This window comes from Protomyctophum parallelum (assembly GCF_964188405.1).
Source record: "Protomyctophum parallelum genome assembly, chromosome: 11".
NCBI lineage: Eukaryota > Metazoa > Chordata > Actinopteri > Myctophiformes > Myctophidae > Protomyctophum > Protomyctophum parallelum.
In genome coordinates this window covers 51,671,835-51,680,260 of record NC_139707.1, presented here as the reverse complement: position 1 = coordinate 51,680,260, position 8,426 = coordinate 51,671,835, and positions in this window count along the sequence as shown.

Here is an 8,426-nt window from a genome sequence, read left to right as displayed (position 1 = left end):
CATCTGTATCCTTGATATGTTGACATGGACGCAGCTCCTTCTACGGTCTTGGGGGAAGAGTATGAAGGGAGATGGGTTGCAGATAAATGGCTGAATTTAATACTTGCCGGCAGATGCAAGTCTTCCGTGTTATTTGAGCTACCTTATAAGCAGCGGTAGCATGCTTTTGGTCGGATAAAAACCTGGAATGGGAAACGGATCAGTCATAATGAAGGAATCAGCATCACCCATCAATAAGGACCATCGCTCAGTGGTATAACTTGGACCTGTGTTATGGATTATTTCATTCTAAGAGCTGTTCTAATTCCAGGTTTGTCAACATAGAGATGCTTGTCCTGTTTAATTTCATGTTCTAGCTCAGAGGCCATGCTGATGGTTTCGAAGCTGCCTGGTAACCTTAAATCAAACCATGGTAAATTATTCCTGCTTCTCTTAATGCAGCTGCAAGCTCATGAGGTTACAGTACGTTGCAGGGTCCTATTCATCTTTCCAAGTTGCTTTCTGTGTATCCTATCATAGTAGTGCTTTTAGTTAATTGTTTTAAATCTCAAAGGCATTATAACTGGCGTTCAGCTTTACTCCAGATCTTCAGTGAGTTATCTACTGGCATTCTATAATTTATATATATATATATATATATTATTTTTTATACCTTCTATGTGGTGAATCTATGCATGATATTTCCACTTCTGACTTTGCTTGGATGCCCACCATTAAATCACTCAAAACAACTAATTTCATTAAGGTATATCTGTGACAGCAACTAACACTGGTCTTTGTCCTTTCTCTTCCATGCCTCGTTTTCTGCCATGATGTCCATCCGCAATGTCATGAGCCCCTATTCATGATGGATTCCGGGAAGCCATGGCCGGTCCTGCAAAAGCTGCTTCTTCTGTGTCAAGGCTGTGGGCTGCCTCCTAATCGCTACACGTCACACTCTTTAGGATCGGCAGCAGCACCAAATGCTACAAGCTTTGGGCTGGTGGTCTTCTGCAGCTGATGAAAGCTATGCTCTGCTAAACTCGGATGCTTTTTTCAGGCTCAGACTAATGAGCTCTGAATTATGTTGGTTACGTTGCTGCTGCTACATATTTTCATTATTTTGCTCCTTATGCTGCAGGATATTATTAATACTCTTAACTGTTTTTCTGCATGATCTTTCTGTTTCTTAGGCCGGTGGTCTCTGCTGCTTACGAAAGCTATGTTAGACTAGTCTTGAAAGATATTTTACAGGCTCAAATACTAACTAGTCGTGAATAGTGTGTAATTTGCTACTGTTTTTTCTTACTTACTACATAAGTACAATTCATTCTTAAAACTGTATTTTGCGTATAACTGTTGCAGAACTTGCCGCATTGCAGCGTTGCCGCATCATGATCATGCATGCGATCATGTTGCAAGCTAAAATTTGAAGCTCCAGGTGGTAGACTACTGGGTACTGATTTCAGATATTAATGATAATGATAGAATGTCCCTTTCGGTGATCCTGGTTGGGTTGGGTTATTTGTGCAGTGGGTCATGTTGGTTTTGCAGCGCGCAGCGAACCAGGACACCGTTTAGGACTCCTGAATTTCAGGGATCAACAGGCGCTGTACTGTTGAACACATTGACCTAGTCATCACATAATGCTAGAACAGGCGCTGTACTGTCGAACAGGCGCTGTACTGTCCAACACATTGACTAGTCATCACATAATGCTAGCATGACCTATGTCTGATCCATGTCCTATGACCCTTGTCGCTGCGCGGAATGGATATCGGTATGGTCTTCCTGTTACAGGAAACAACAGGTGCTCTGTTGTACACATGTATAGCTTAGGGTTGGTGATGATCTGCTTTTTGGGGGTTTCGGATGTTTTGCGCTGTTGGGGGATTCATAGTCCCTATGGTTGGGACTGATGCGCTTGACCTGAGTACCTAAAAGCAGATCCAATACATCGCCAAACCATAATAAATATATTGCATTGATTAATATCTTATATTCAATAAATATATATTACATCCTCCTTGAGTTGTCTGACTGAAATGAGCATTTGCGCCTGTCGTAGACATGCGCAGAGCAAGTTCAGTCAGGGAACCTCAGTCAGCGCGCCGGCCGTTAATTGGGCCACCGCAGCATCAAGCTCTCATCCACATGATTCACTCAGCCAATCACACGCTCACCCAATCTCTCATACCGGCTACTTGAACCAGAGGTTTGCAGTCCTCTGCCTTCTTGCTTGCTTACACTGCTGTTGTATCAACGTGCTGTTGTCATACAACCTGCGCTCAACTCTGCTTGCTTTAGCCTACTGCCGTTGTATCAGCGTGCTGCTGTCATACAACCCGCGCTCATTCTGCTTGCTTACTGCTGTTGTATCAGCGCGCTGCTGTCATACATCCTGCGCTCAATTCTGCTGCTGCTGCCTTTTTGTATACTGCGTGCTGCTGTATACAAAGTGCTCACCCACCTCCACCCCAGCTACCACCTGTCGTTTTGGATCTACTGTTTAGGTACGGGGGATTCAGAGTCCCTATGGTTGGGACTGATGCGCTTGACCTGAGTACCTAAAAGCAGATCCAATACATCGCCAAACCATAATAAATATATTGCATTGATTATCTTATATTCAATAAATATATATTACATCCTCCTTGAGTTGTCTGACTGAAGTAAAAGAAAATGGGCAAAAAAAACAGCAGTGACAACAAACGTGTGTGCCTGTGGGGAGGATGTCTGTTGTGGTGGTGTGTGTGGAGTGGAGGCAGCCTGAATCCTGTGTATTGCCCGGAAGGCGAAGGATAAGCGGCCCGAATTTGGGTGACGGCACAGGATGGGACGACCCTACGGTTCCCTTGTCCTAGGTACCCCCAACACCACCTCACAAATGAGCGGTATGCTGTGTACCGGTAACGCCTAAAAAGAATCAATGACATGAATGTGAAAATTAATTACTACAAATACTCTTGCACATGGAAAGGAAAGGACATTGCATTTTGATTACATCATAAAAGTGAAATGGTTTGACAAGCTCTGATGCCAAGAGGAAATTGACGACAATGGCTACAGAAATACAATTATTTATTTATAGTATACTCACTCATCCTCTGAGAACTCCTCTTCACCTTGGAACCCCTCGCCAAACCGTTGATGCATAACACTGTATGAATGAATGAATGAAATGTTTATTTTCGTGTCATGCCACTTTGGCCCATCCCATATGGGATTATATGAAGGTACATTGAAAACAACTGACATTACAGTCCTTCCTGTTCATATTCCGAAATGCATTACATGAATACATATTTGTACAGTATTTGGAAAATACTACAGTAAAAGGTGTACTTTTGAAATGGGCATTTCAGTTCTCCAACTTTTCATGATTCATGATTTGGATCTATCTTATTAAAAAGTATCTCCCTAATAGAGTTGTAGAATGGACAATAAAAAACAAAATGCATTGGATTAATATTGCTTGTGTTTGCCAAAAACAGTCAACAATCATGGTAGAAATCAGCGTAAAGCACTATTTTGGGTAGCCACCATCCTCTAAATATGCACAATAAGGGTCCAGACACACCCAATAATAAAAATAGGTATTCCATTGAGTCTCACATGGTCAGAAACCATGAAATATACACCAAGTTTGCGTTTCTAGCTCATCTGGTTCAGAAGTTAGAGCCAAACCTATTTTCTGGGTGCTAATATTGTGGCGGCCATATTGGATTTCATGGAACATTTCAATACAAAAAAAAAATGTATTCATATCATTGATCAACCTGTGAAGTTTCGTGGAAATATCCCTCCGTTAAAATTTTTGCCCTATTCACCCCCCATTATAACTAATAGTGTGGCGTCCATATTGGACTTTTGCCCAAAGAGTGACCAGGTTGACCATATAGGTTGTGATCCTACTGGGTCATAGATATTATTTCTGGTGGACAACTTTGTATGTTATGGCAAATGCAGGTTTACTAAAAAAAAAAGTGGTTTGCCCCCTGGGTAATTAGAGTTCTACTCAACCCCAGTATTCTGTTCCACAGATGTACCATGTGACTCCACCGTACCTATAAGTCATCTGTTGTACCCAACAACAACAACAACACGTAGCAAAGCCAGGGTGCAGTGTGATGCACTCAGGCACGGGCTCTGCTTCAGCGCATCTGTCCATAACCTGCAGAACAGAGCAAAATAAACAATATGCACACACACATTTTCCATTTACATTGTTCTGTAAGGCTCAGGGGTAGAGTGACCGGATGGTAACCGCAAGGTTGACCGGATGGTAACCGCAAGGTTGCAAGTTCGAACCCGGGCTCCCCCAGAGTTAGTGTCTAAGTGTCCTTGAGTAAGACTCCCTAATTGTATGTATGTATGTATGTGGGTTTGTTAGAGAGACATGTCTAAATAATGAATTGTAGAATTTCCTCATCCTAGCACCATGTGTCGCAAATGGGAAGAAGGCAATAGCAGGAGGGCGATACTCGATACTGTTTTTTTGTTTGTTTTTTTTACATGGAAAAGCAAACATGGCAACCCATGATGGCAACTCCACTGTACTGTACTGTACTCCGCTGTACTGTATTACACTGTACTGTACTCCAACGTACTGTACTTCCCTGTGCTGTACCGTGCTCCTCTGTACTGTACTGCACTCTGTACTGTACTGTGCTGTAGTCCTCTGTACTGCACTCCTCTGTACTGTACTGTACTCCTCTGTGCTGTAACGGCCATTTGCTTGTGTACCCTCTTTCCATTAGGATAGAAGGATATGTATATGTATATGTATGTATGTGTCATCTTGATGTAACAGTACTAACCCTGTCATAGTCTTTCCAGCAGACCCTGTCTATTGCAGCATCCATGTTCTGGCAGTGACCACAGGTACACCTGAATGATAAGCACATAAACAATAATGTGAGGGCTTGCACTGATTTGTGTAAACGAAAAGTGCAAATAACTTCACGACTAAAGAGTATAACAATCAGGTCCAGAGCCGTGCAGAGAGCACTGAGGGGGCAGGGGATCAAACCCCAAAAAAGGGCACATGTGTGGGCGCACGTCGATTTTTGGGGGTGGTCTTTTTGTGTGGTCCGTCCCTTGTGCCATTTCATGTCATTGGACAGTAAAATAAGCAATACTTTCTCATTAGTCTGAAACTAAAACTGACTGACAGCCAGCACATTAAAAGTATAAATAACTAGAAAAAGTGCCCTTCTGGGCACAGGTCTCCACCAGGATAGGAATGTAGGACATTGCAGCTTGCCTTCATCTGGTGGTTGGATAAAAGGGCAACAAAAGTAAATTAGAGGTAAAAACACTTTTTGGCCAGTTATAGCGCCACCTTGAGGCTGAGTTGAAATTGTTCATGTGGCATTTCTTCCTCGGCCTAGTGGGAATGTGCGTGCACAATTTCACGGAAATCACGCGATGTGTTCATGATTTGCAGCATTTTGTTTGAAACTGAGCACTCCTGTGAACTTTGGAAGCCAATCTTAACCAATCAGGATGGAGTCTGAGAAATCTGAAAGAGCCGTTTCGTTGAATGGCTCTAGAGAGACTGTGTACCAATTTGCGCGATGTTTGGACAAAATCTGTAGGTGTACTGTGCAAAAACTTGTTTTGCACAAAGCGGCCTCCTGGTGGCGCTATAACAGGCCGTTCTGGAAAATTTGGGGCAGAGGTTCATCGTTGGCATCCAGGGAGTGTGTGTGCAAAATGTGGCATCGACCGGGTTAACGGTGGCCGAGATTAGCTGCTCACGGACACACGGACGGACGGACGGACGGACACACACACACGGACGGACAGACGGAGTGCAAAACATACTCTCCCCCCATGCCTTCGGCCTGGTGGAGACAATTATGATAGTGGAATTATCATTACTTGTCAAATGTTCATTTTGAAGGGCCAATGGCACTTATTGGCCCCCCCACACAAGCCCTTATTGGCCCCCCACACAAGTCCTTATTGCCCCCCCCCCCACACACACACACACACAAGCCCTTATTGACCCCCACATAAGCTCTTATTGGCCCCCCACACAAGCTCTTATTTCCCCCCACACAAGCCCCCTCTCTGCACGTGCCTGATCAGGTCAGAAAGTAAGAATCATCATACATGTCACAGTGTAAGCTGATATCCCATTGCAATACACTTTCACAAAGTTCTGCCGTTTGGCACTTCTCTGGTTATACCATACAATAATACACATGGGTTATCGCACTAACATACAAACTCATCATGCATAGGCAATAAATAATTGATTATAAAGGAACGTTACCAGATAGACACATCGAGATGCTCTCGTGGGTGTGGAGGTTCTGCTGCTGCTGCACCGTCTGCACGTCCCTCCTCACCGTCGGACTCGTTAGCAGGAGGTAGCAGAGGCTCGAACATGTATGGCCTGACTCCGCGGACGTCATGAAATTCATGTTCTTGTTCTTCTTCCTCCTCTACCTCCTGCTCGTCTGACCCTTCCTCTTCCTCGTATTCATCGCTGTTTTCTGCCGGCTGGGGTGATGGAGGAGGTGAAAACTCCTCGACAAAACTCTCCAAGATTTCGTCCGGATTCATTTTGATTGTATTTTGAATTTCCTGCTTTCTCTGGGCTGAGGGTGGAGGGTGGAGCTGGGCCAAGAGTGCGATTGCCGATTGGTCGCTGGAGGCGGAGCTGCGTGTGTGTGTGTGTGTGTGTGTGTGTGTGTGTGTGTGTGTGTGTGTGTGTACACGTGTGCACACGTGTGTGTGTGTGTGTGTGTGTGTGTTAGCTGTGTACACAGACACATGCCCAGTTCAATATGCACCGGGGACCATAGAGGCTATACGTTCCCCGTGTGTGCAGCCTGCATGACCACTGACCAGAAGAGGCTCAGTGCCCCGGCGGTGAGAGGGGCTAGACTACATTTTGTCATGCGGAGCGACGCGGCGATAAATCATCATAGCTATATTGATTATTACAATGAACAAGCATAAACACACAGTTCACTTGAACAATGTTGTGGTACATATTGGTGGTAGCTATTTGAAGACGGATATGCATTTTAGCCCGGTGCAGTGCCGCTACTCAACCTGTGAGAAGGGCTGAGTGTATGCCGTGGCTGAGTGCATGTCAGCGGGGGAGACCGAGAGAGATGGCTGGGGACATGGAACTAGTCACGCGAAATTGAGATTATGCAACAATTTACCCTCAAACTTACACGTCAACTCAATGTCATTCTAACAAATATTTTAGAGCGAAAAAATATTTTTTTTCAATTACATTTATAGGAAATATGACTCTAAATGTGACACCAAAATAGTAGCATAAGTTGCTATGCTACTACGGCCACCAAGCCCGGCGAGCCCGCATAGAAGTCGATGGAGAAAGCTTGTCACAGCCTGACGTCACAATCATGATAGCATTGTTTGATAGCCTTTATTAGCCCCCGAGGGGCGTGTCAGCGGGCCTTTAATCCTCCCAAGTGGAGGGAGGTGGAACACGCAGTGAAGCGGGCGAGGGCTTCATCAACCCCAGGGCCAAATGGAGTTCCGTACCGAGTCTACAAGAATGCTCCAGATGTTCTTCGTTTCTTGTGGAGACTAATGAGAGTGGCCTGGGAGAAGGGAATCATACCTAAAGCATGGCGCAGGGCAGTAGGAGTCCTGATTCCAAAAGAGAAGGAATCCACGGATATCAGCCAATTCCGACCGATCAGTCTGCTTAATGTAGAGGGTAAGATTTTCTTCAGCGTCATAGCTCAGAGGGTGTCCAGCTATCTGGAGAGAAACAACCTTGTGGATACATTTTCTGGATGCCTTGAACACACCAGCATGATTTGGCACCAAATTCAGTCTGCTAAGAAAGAGAAGAGGGATCTCCATGTTGTTTTTCTTGACCTCGCTAATGCGTTCGGATCAGTCCCCCACAGTTTCATCTGGGCATCCTTTGACTTCTTTAGGATACCCGAGACCATCAAGCACCTGGTCAAGTCCTATTTTCAAGACCTTCAGCTCTGTTTCACCACGCCAGACTTTACCACCACATGGCATCACATGGAGATTGGCATAATGGCAGGATGTACCATTTCCCCATTGGCATTCACCATGGCAATGGAAGTCATCATAAGAGCCTCCAAGTGGGTGGTGGGCGGTGAGCGGCTAACGTCTGGAATCCGGCTACCGCCCATCAGGGCCTATATGGATGACATGACAACCATGACAAACACAGTACCTTGTACCAGGCGCCTCCTAGGAAAGCTCCAACAGAACATCACTGGGGCCAGAATGAAATTCAAGCCATCCAAATCAAGGAGCATCTCCATAGTTAAAGGCAAACTGATGGAACAAAGGTTCTTCATCGATGAAGAACCTATCCCAACGGTCACTGAAAAGCCAATCAAAAGTCTCGGAAGATGGTATGACTCAAAGCTTAAAAACTCTGATCAGGCACAGGAACTCAGGCAAGA